The sequence below is a fragment of the Onychostruthus taczanowskii genome, unplaced genomic scaffold (genome assembly GCF_017590055.1).
Source record: "Onychostruthus taczanowskii isolate IOZ18803 unplaced genomic scaffold, ASM1759005v1 scaffold18, whole genome shotgun sequence".
NCBI classification, from domain to species: domain Eukaryota; kingdom Metazoa; phylum Chordata; class Aves; order Passeriformes; family Passeridae; genus Onychostruthus; species Onychostruthus taczanowskii.
In genome coordinates, this window is record NW_024499017.1 from 2299990 (window position 1) to 2311431 (window position 11442).

Below are 11442 nucleotides of genomic sequence, written 5' to 3' on the forward strand. Positions count from 1 at the left end.
CAGGCGGTTTTATGTTTATACATTTCTTTTAGTCCTTCAACATTTCTAGAAAATTTAGGAATTGTTATACAGTATAAAATCAAGTCTAAGATTACTACTTGTATCTTACCAATTAACACCTAATGCTGTAAGGGAAAACCACTGAAAAGCAGCTATAGCTCCTCGAGATTTCCTGGGGGGATTTTATTTTTTAATTCTTAGTACACCACTTTACTAACCCTAGTGAGCAACTCCTCCTGAAATAATGCTGTAGCTTTGCTGTTGAATCCACAGCTGCCACTTTCTATGCATTTTATGTCTAGAAAAACACTAATTCCTATCCAGTAGGATTAGGTTTACCTTTCTATTTATTTTTCCTGAGTATTTTAGCAATAATAAGTAAATAAAAACTGATAAGTATAGTGAATGAAATTCTACCTGAGCATCTTACCTGAGCATGCAAAAGGAATTATGTCAATTTAAGTAATTTTAAAATATTTATCTTACTGAAAATCCTTAAACACCTGAAAAAAAAAAAAAAAAAAAGGTGCAAAAGCTGTTTTTAGGGCCGGCTGCTGTGGAGGGTGGGTTTGTTCGAGCTGAGCTTCCCGCGAGCAGGGAGGTGACGCTCGGTGTGACTGTGCCTGGGCGGGGCCGGCGCTCGGGCCGCTCCCCTCTGCGGCCACACGGGGGCAGTGCCCGCCCCGCCTGCGCCCGGCCCGGCCCGAGCCCGCGGCCGCGCTGCCGTGTCCCGCTCTGTCCCCGTCTGTGCCCTCTCTGTCCCTGCTCTGTCCCCAGGCTTTCTTCTGGAGCCGGAGCTGCCCGGGGCTGGCGGGCAGTGTGCCCCACAGCCCCCGGCCAGGCTGGCCAGCCTCACTGCACCGCTTGTGGGCCCGGCAGGGAAAACTGGGTCCGGATGGTGCCCGTGAGTGAGGGAAGCAGGCACTGCTGGCAGATTAAAAATGCCAAGGAAATCGTAGGGTAATTGCAGCACTGTGATGAAAGCTGATGAAAAACGGTATGAAGAACACGAATGTAGTAATAATTTTTCACACCAAAGCTGCCACAGAGCCGCGGCTCGGCCGCCCCAGCCCTGCCTCGGCCCCAGGCTCCTCCTGCTCCCCGCCGGCTCAGGAACCGGGCCCTGCGCGAGTCCCACCGCCCCTGGAGCTGCTGCAGCCTCCAGCTATCAAAGACAAAAAAACCTCCACCACCCCCACCAAAACCAACCTGCGTTTTGTGCCTCTATACTGGCAGTATTGCAGCTGGTCGATCTGTGTATGCAGAAATTCGATTGTGGATATTGTTATTTACCAATCACTTGTATTAAATCGTTATTTTTAATTAATTGACAAAAAAAAATTGGAGTTTTTCTGGCTCTAACTCTTCCCTATATGTGTTAATAACTGAAAATGGAAATAATTGCGTGTGTGTAATTTCTGTCTCTGGCTGTGCCTGACTCCCACGGCCCCCTGTGGTTGCTGGTGCTGTGCAGGGGCTGTGGGGCTGAGCTGCCCACCCACGCTGACACCATGCCTGGCCTGGCTTCGCCACGTGCTCTGCTATCTTCCTACACCTTTAGCTTTATAATTTTTGATGAGTCTTTGCTTTCCATCCTCTTTGTCCTTCATCTTCAGCTGATTTCCTGTTCCACAAAGCAGAGACATCTGGGAAGCTAAGGATAATTGTACAGAAGTTGCAATTATATATATTTTTTTAACAGTATGTAAGTTAGCTGCATTTACCTTCACTTTGTAATGAGACCAGTTTGACTCTGCTAGTGCTTATGTGTGAAGATGTTTATTCACTGGGTAACATCTCACATTCCACACTGCTTGTTGGGGTATTTTTAACCATGCAAACTTCCACCTATCAAAGTAATTTGCAAAGGTAATTTTGTTTCTACTCATCTATTACAATAAATCAATGAATAAATAAATTATAATGTAGCAATTAAATGTATAATGAGATGGGCAAAAACTATTAATAAATGCAGAGCTAGTTGCCCAAAGGTGAACAGACTCCCCCTCTCTTCTTACAAGTCAGGTAATGATCTTTCTATAATGGAGAAACAAGCAGCTGTTAAACATGTAAATGAAACCAAGGGATAGATGAGTTCACACTATAATACTGTTCTTCAGCCCCATTATTATTGTTACATTATCAGTTCTTCTGTGACTTTTCCTCTGAATATTTAAAGACAGGGAGGGGATATGCAATTATGCTTAAACATGCTTCTGCCAAGTGACTGACTGAATGAACCCAGCCATGTTGCTGAGGAAGGAGTTGGTTCCCTTCAGCAGCCTAACTGGTACAAGCTGAGTTTTATCCCAGCAGAGCTGCTACAAAACCAGTGTTCGTCTTCTGGATAGTTCAAAAGAAAATGCTGAAATTTCATGAGGGATAGAGATCCCTTTAAAAAAGTCCCCAACAAATTGTCATTATTAAATATCTAATCTAAACAAAACTATACAAGCAGGGTATAAACTAGTGGATCTTCCAGTTTTAAATATGGCCGTGAATTGTAATATCATGCTACTCTCAGTATTTGATATTGCTCTAAGGAAAACTGGAATACAGTTTCCCCCCTGAAGTCTTGTTCCTGTAGTATGCATGCTTGAGGATGCTTTATGTTTCTTCAGTTCACATCCATCCTCAATATCCTTTTCCTCTTCAAAATTAATTGTCAGAGAATTACCATTTCATTGAAACACCTTTATTTCTTTCTTCAACAGCCACCACAGTGAATCCCTTGTCATTTTTGTCTGGCTCTTTCCTGAGCATGTGCTCATGTTCTCTGTCTCTCTGTGCCACTTGTTTGTGTTTACCCACATGTGCTTTACCACCCGAGATCACATCATTCCAAAAACTTGTTTTCAAAGGAAGGATTGATGCATTGGGGTTTGCCTCAGTCTGAGCTGGCTCTGGCACACCATTAATATGGGGCTGAGGAGATACAGCATTGCCCAGAATTCCAAGTTGTTCTTCTAAAACTATCTTATATTTAGATGAGTACAGGTTTCCCTCCCAGCCCCCCACACAGTTTGAGAATTTCAAGGGCAGCAGTTGGCAGAGAATTCAATGAAGCTACAGTGGTTGATTTATTGTAATAGATGGCAGGAAGCAGAATTATCTTAGCAAATTAGTTTGGCTGATAGGAAAGCTGGCCAGCAGATAAGGGGCAGTGCTGATGCCTGACCTGACCTGCACATACCTCTAACAGAGTTTCACCAATTCAGTTTAGGATGAGTCACTGCACTGAGCAGAAAGTGCTCAGGAAGAACAAACAAAGCAGGATGTGGCACAAGCTGCATGCAGTGTGCTCCCTGGAGCCACTGCCCAGCTGCTCTGAACTTTCTGGGTCAGGTGAGAAATATTATCTGCTCCATTTATCATTTTATACAATTCAGACATTCAGGAAGAGGCTGTTTCACAGAAAAAGCTGGACAAGTCTTTCAACTGCATATTGCAGTCACTGAAGTTCAACTGCTTTCCACTGCTGCATCTCTCTGGCTCTTTAAAGCCCAGCAGCAGCTGGTTGGGGGGACCTATGGCAGTCAGGTGACCTACAGAGCTTTTGCTAAAGTTTGATAGTCTTATATTGGTCTTTCATGCAGACAGAATGCATTTAACTCTCCCCAAACACTGTCTACTCCCACTTTTCCTGTTTATACAGGAAAAAAACCAGAACCCTCAAAGCCTTGAATAAGTTCACAGTATATTCTATTTAGCACTGAGTGCAGCTGTGTCTGCAGTAGGGCAGAAGCTGTTTAAAACCCAGCAGGAAAAAAAAAAAGATACATACAGATATAAAGAGCTCACATTTGAGAGGAGTTCAGTTTGGGAATTGTCACTAACTGCACACACATATGTTGTGTGTGTGTGTTTGTGTCTGGGTGGTTGAGAAGCACAGTTGTCATAAAGGGAAGCAAGACCTTTACTGCCATATTTCGTCTTGCTGGAGCTCCCTGGAGCAGGATGGTCAGGGTGGGAACTGTAGGACAGAGCCTTCAGGTGACATTGTTGGTGCATTGCTGTGCAAGGTGCTCAGAAGATACTTTTTAAAGCAGGCACTGGATGTGCCTTTGATTTTATTTTGGGCTGCTGAGGATAGCAAGAAGAATTTTTCAGTTCAAACTCTGACTTTGTCAGCAGACCCCAAAGGATCCTCCTCTAGAAACTGACAATTTTAGTGTGTTTCATCCTTGGAAAGCAGGAGTCTTCCATACCATGGAAGACTCTGATATGCTGAGTGGGACCTCACAGACAAAAGTGTGGAATTTAGTGGAGCAGTTGATTCTGTGCACAAAGTCCCCATAAGCTCAAACGTGCAGAGTTGTGGAACACCTCCTGGCAAGAGCAGGCTGAGAAACGGACACGGTGTCCTGGTCCCTGCAGGGATTGGTGCCAGTAGGTGCTAAAGCCTTGACCCTGTGGGCCTCCTGGATTAGCACGTTCATCAAGGGTGTGTAGGAACGAGTTTTTCAGTCCAGGTTAGTAGCACTCATCCTGTCTTTGCATGGGCTGGGAGCCCTGCTTGGCTCCTACAGCCAGAACCAGCAGCCACCTTAGTTCTTGTGACAAGTGCCAGGAAATTAAATTATAAACATGGAGAAAAATACTATGATAAACATTGTGCAAGGGGGGGTGGGGGGTGGGGGCACCAGGGAGAGAGGAACAGGAATGAACCCTTTCTGCAAGGTAAGAACTCAGTGATAAATAGATCTGTGCATATTTCCCACTCTCATTCCTCACTTGCCAAGTCTGATGCTATTTTCATTAGGCCATGTTACCATACATGTCATTTTATACAAAGGTGCAGTATATCACAACTGGAGGTTGAGGTGCTTGTAGTGAACACAAATGAGCTTGTAATGGTCCATCTGCTTTGATTTTATTTAGTGATCCCTCAAGGGCTGGGAGCTAGAGTGAGAATAACAATGCTTCAACCCATCTGCTATTGTAGTACCAGCTCCAGTTGAATTATCACATGTTCTGAGTGGCTGGCATATGCTGTGACATAAAGCCACAAGAAAGTGTTGCTCTCCAGCTGTTGTGTTGACAAATACTTTTCAGCCAGTCATTAAGTTCAGTTCAATAACCAGGGGGAAACTGTAGCTAAAAGTTGATTATTATTTTATTTTATTTTAAGCATTAGAAATCACTAGTACAATATATTTTATTTAAAAATGTGTCACTAAGGGCACACATTGTATATGAGCTCTAACAATAAAAAATTCGCTGTGATGCCCATAAATTTATGTGTTATAAGATTGGATGGGCATCTCTGTAAGTGAGAGTGTAAATCTTAGTAATGAGGCTCTGGCTAACCTTGTTTAAGCAGCAGCACATCTCAAGATGTGTATGTATAAACTTGCTGGCCTGGCAGTGCTATGGACCACGAGTAGGCCTGACCATGGAAGGACCAGCTCAGGAAGAGATTGTGATCTGAGGCCCCATGAGGGATAGATACCAGACTAAAAATTAAATTGAGGAGGAAAGTGAGACAAGACCCACACAGAGACAGGTATTTTCTGGGTGCAACAGGTTCGGGTGGCCCCATCTGGCACTGCCCCTCGTCTGGGCTGCAAAGTGTCACTGCTGAAAGTGGCCACTAATTTGGCCTTTACTCCCTCCTCTGCCCTTGGTGGCCTCCTGAAGAGCTCAGGTCACTCTGGAGGCACCCCAAGTTGTGCCACACAGAACACTTGCTCCAGAGCAAGTCTTAGAAGAGTTTGTGGATCTCTGCTGACAGATGTCCCCTTGTCTTTCTCTCTCCACCCTGTCCTCTCAGGGCTGCTGGAATCCACCACTATGCCTGGGAACAAAGGAAAAGGCATTTCCCACAGGTTCAAAGGCTGCTACACAGGCAGATGTAAGTGGGAAAGGAGATGTTCTCTGCTCAGGCTGAGAGAACATTCTCTCTGCAGGTACACACCCAGGGACAGCACACACCTTTCGGGCACTGCCCACTGTCCAGCAGGCACAAGTTCAATGAGAACAGAGCCAGTAAAATCTTTTCTTGATATTCCAAAACACTCCCCAGAATTACCATCCTTAATCTAAGCATCCCTGCTGCAGGGGAAGGGTTTGGTGGGGGGTACAACCAGAGGACCCTGAGGGGCGGTGCCAAGCTCCGAGTGCTGCTGGTGCCCCAGGAAGGCTGGGTGAGCTCTCTGGGGCTCTGGTGCCCTTCTGTTCACCACTGCACTGGGGAGGCAATTCTTGAATATGACTTACACTCCTATTTTCCCTCAGAAAAACAATGAACACTGTTCATACGAGGCATTTCAGCTCTAGAGGTTTATATTTCCTATTGTAGCTGAAGACCCGTGGGTGCCAGCTGTCACTGGTGCTGCCATTGTGTCATGATCCCCTGGCTAGTGCAGGAATCGTTGATTACGTTGCCTTTTGAATCAGTTGATTACCATGAATAATAGGCCAAAAAGGCTGTCAGCATTTTGACTTTAACTATAACTGTTACAATTAATTATGGGTTTAATTAGCATATATGCCTAGCAGTAGAGAATATAATACTTCATGGGTAACAGATGATCCTGCAGCTGTAGCATAAGCGTGATACAGGTTGGGACACAGATAGTTATTAATAAATGGCTTCTATTGTTTGAGGTCCTTATTTATACAAATTAGCAGGCATGACATAATCAACCCAAACTGTATAATTTATAATAATTGATTTCATTTTGACTGACCACCAGTCGGCCTACTACATGCCCTCAGAAGAAAAATAGCCCTATTAGGATAAGTTTAATCCTAAACATAGCTAATGAATCCTATTACTTTAAGGTCATATTTGAAGCTTTTGTTAATTGTCAGAACCATTTTAAATTGATTAGAGTTAAATTAAATCAATGTAATGTTTAGAAAAACAATATTTCTAATGGATGAGGCCAAGCTGACCTCGAATAAACATATTTATCAACCGATTTCAGTGAATGAGAAGGCTAGCAGCTGGGCTCATAATTCATGATTGTCTATAATATGGGAAATGTCACTATCTAGGCCATTAATTATGTCAGGTAATAAATCTGTTGCTCACAGTTGAGCATTTGCTAGTTGGGGTAAAAACCCCCTCAGCAAAGTTATGATGTTTAGAGACTCTCTCCTTACTAAACCCACACTTTACAGCAGCACAACCACTGCATGCAACTTCGGGGGGAATGAATGTGGTCTTTTCATAGCTGTAAATTACCTGTCAACTTGCCAGACTGTGATAATTTAGTATGGAATCATCATTTGAAATAACAAGGATATTCTATGAGGAAAAAGTTTTGCTGCACTATATAACTACATTTTTCCAGGCTGGAAAGGTCAGCTATTAATAGTTCCTTACAGACCAGCACTAAGTGACTGATTTCAGAAAATACATTGTGTGGCAAAATGTATAATGATAATAGAAATATCTGTTTTGCACAAGTTTGAGAGTGTGAGAAATTCAGAATAGGTTAACATGAACTGGGGTACAAGATGCAGGTAATGATGGGTACTGTTTAACACAACAGGATATAGGAAAAATTATACACAGAAGCAGGATCAGTTTAAAGTTAATCATGCATTCAGCAGCTTAGGAAAAGGTCTGGCATTATTGCAGACAAATGACAAAAAACATCTGCTTCCTGTTCAATATCTTGTCAAAAAAAAAAAAAAAAAAGAGCAAAGATAAACTCAATTTTCATAAAGAAAGGGTGAGAAAATAGTAAAAAAAATGGCACAGTAGTAACCAGAAGGAGGGAAATTCTCATTTTTATCGCAGGAGAATATAAGTAATTAATATAATATTTCTATTGAAAAAGACGAGGATAAGTGATGAAAGGTTCACTAAATTGAAAAGAATCTGGAGCAGATCAAAAAGATTCCTACAATGTTTTGGTCTGCTTTACTTATTCCCTGGAACTGGCCTTTCCATGTTGCCTGGGTACAAGATGCTGTGTTCTGGTCACCCCCTGAAGTGCCCCTGTGTCTGCAATCCCCTTCCTGCAGGCTGCTCTGCTTTCGGAACATCAGCTGGCTTTACAGTTCAGGCTCAGCTGTAAGCTTCAACACTGAATTTGACCATTAGTACTAATAAATGGTCAAATCATGAAAATATTAATCAAAAGTTAGCACAGCATCTCAATCTTAGTTTTTGCACAGCTAAGGTGTGATGCACTGGCAGACACACACAGCACTTGCACGGACACGATCGACACTGGGGCTTCATGAATTAGCTGTGTCTTCACTGAACCCCATCGAATGGCTCTGAACAGCCTCAAGTATGTTGTGAATCGGCCTTTTTCTGCCTTAAGTGTATCAGCAGCTTCAGGCAAAGCACTTGTGAAAATACATATTAAATGCAAGTTGTAAAGTTACATATATTATGAACAACAGATAAATAAAAGGGTCTTCCATTTACAATATAAAAATAGTTTCCTGTGAGGAGAAGAAAATACAGATGATTTCTTGACTTCAAATCTCTGGCAGATACTTTGCTGACACTACTTGTAATTAAGCATTTAAATAGAAATTTGTTCCATTTGTGTGTAAATTATCAGCAGGTTACAAAGAATACGAGAAAAATCAAATAGCTGTGAAACTGCACTGGAGAGCTGCTTTAGGATATTAAGACAATGTGTGTGTGTGTTTGTGTGAGAAAGAGTAAGAGACTGTGTTTGTATGGGTGTATATAATTACTATTTCATTTCTTGGGCAAAAGCTTTGTGTGTGTGTGTCTTTTCCTTTATGGCAAGGAAAATTGCTCTTCTAACCTGTCTTCAAAATGTAATAACTTTACTTGCAACCAACCACTACAGACCTGGACTGGACTCTGAATTATTACTGTGAGTTGAAACATTTCTTTAACAAAACTGAGTCCTTTAATATCCCCCACCTCTGTTATTAGATGGACGAATGAATTTTACTTTGAACATAACATGTGGCATTGTCTGAAAATTGCCGGTATGAACTGAAGTTGGCAGGTATTTTCTTGCTCTCCTCGTCAGTGATTGCCATTTATTATATGTTGCACCTTTATCTGTCAAATACCGCAGAGCGCTATATTGATTTGTGTCTGCCGCAAAGCAAAGGTCACTTTGATCAACATACTACAAAACCAGAAAAAGTAGGGTTCTGACATTTCATTACCTGGGAAAAAAAGGACTAAAATAAATAAGAATATGTTTGAGAACAGAGCACTTCAATATCACAGTGTGCAGTAACTGTAATTAACAAAAGAACTGCTCTATTGAGGTTAAAGAGAAAAAAAAAGAAGACAGGTTTTCTTCCAGTGACTGTTCTTTACATGACTGATTCTGTAACATTACAGCTGTGATCTTACTGAAGGGTTACATTCATTACAAATCAAATACGTTTTGCTTCTCAGATATGGACTTTTAACAAGCAATAAAATTCCGGAACTCTTTAAGAATAGAGGAAGATTTTATAAAACTTTAAATTTTAACTGAAAAAGCCTAGTCATATTGGGGACTTTTTATGCTATACCCAGATGAGGATGTGGGTTCTATGTTAGAAATGCACAGTCTGAAGAGATAAATCACAGGAGACAGAACAGGACCCACTGCAACATTCTGTGTGCCCCAGGTCCACAAGAATTGAAAGGTGAAGCCAGAAAACAAGCCCATGTATTATCTACATTTTCTGATTCTAGTTCCCAAGAACTTGGTTGTCTTTAGGAACTAGCACACAAAATAATGATTTGGGAGGAAAGTGGTGCTGCAGGTTATGTAGTCTTGTTATTGTCCTTTCTGCCCAGTGTCTTTCAGGCACCCAATACATTTTGCTTTACTGGGATCAGCAGACACTTTGCATTGTGTAAAGAAAATAGGACCTAATTTCTGTGGAAGTTTTTCATTCTGGCAGAAATGAAAACGTGCTGTTGTATATTTTGGGAATCTGCTCTTCAGTGTAGTTCCCCCATCCCTTTCCCAGTAGGTCCTGCAAAAACACCTGTCATTTTTCTATAAGGAACCTAGTTTTCCTAATAAACATAATAACACAAATAATACAACAGATTGGATTTTTTTCCCCATGCAGCACCCTGATGCCCTCAAGATGTATCTGTTATTTCAGATCCCTGTTTTTTCTTAACAGAAAAATGAATCTTACAAGTGCTACTGCTCTACCTGAACACAGGTAACCAAGTGGCTAGGCTGCTTTCCCCTCATTACTTCTGGGAAGTTTTGTTTTTTCTGGTTTCACAGTGTTCAGTTCCTCACCTGAAGGCACATTTTCATGGAAAATGCAGCGAGCAGTGGCACCTCAGAGCTTTGCTGCACCTCCGAGCTGTAGGGTGCATATCACAGCTTGCGTGGCATATGGCAGTGCTTATCATGTCAATAACAAAGTCTGAATAATGCAATTCTTGGTTGTAATTATCTTTTATTATTATCAAGGGTCATTCCTGGGCTCTTCATCCTTTCATCTCATGTGGAATTTTGGGCTTCCTTATTAATTAAATAGCCAGTGTGATTGAATTAGCCAATTAGCTCTGCCTGAAGGGATGAGCACTGATCCAAACAAAGGGCTTGATTCCACAAACTTGTTGCTGTGAGGGAGAGCCTTGCAGGGAGCTGGCTGCCAGGAGTGGGCTCCTAGGACTTTGCAAACCTGATCCCAGTTAATTTGCAATTATTAAACCAGGTAAAATTTCCCATTTGGATACTGTCCTACTAGGAAATAACTGTTTATCAAGCATGAAACTTTCCATGGAGTTGTTTGATTTTATTAAAAGTAATGTATTTGAAAATAATCACATGCTGTATACTGTTCTGCTGTTACCATTTTTTCCTCTGAATCATATAGTAATTATAGATTTGTAAAATTTAAAATTTAAAGTGAAAATGCTAAAATCCTTTTAGTATTAAGAGTCCTGACTATTCCCACATATTGGAAGAGTATTGCTCTGGAAGAGTAAAATCCTCTATCGCAGAAAACTTCTCACTAATAAAAAGATTAGTCTCTGTCTTCAACAATTACTTCAACCAGACAATGTATGTTCCCTGCTCCTAAACCACAGATTAAAATCCCACATGGCAACAGGGCTATGCATCTCTTAAGTATCTGTGCCTGAAAGGCACATTGGAAATGTATGCAAATGCAGCTCATCTCTATCCTGCTCCACTGTTCTCACTCCCTTTTTTCCTTCCTTTATCTTGACATGTTTACTATTTCTTCTACACTGTGCTTCACTGAATAGCAGATCAAACTTCAAAGCAACTTTTAGTCTGAAATTTGTTTCCAAGCTCCTAAGCTATTCTTTTTCTGACAGCAGTGGATAAGAAATTGTCACTACCACTGGTGACATGTCATCGGGAGATACGGGAATAACAGATGGGCAGCACTGAGATAACAGGAAGTAACTTCTTTAAAAGATTGTGTTGACATCACCAACTATGAGAGCAGAGGTAGAATGACCCCCAGAAGGGAATCCAATCCGCTCAGGTCTTT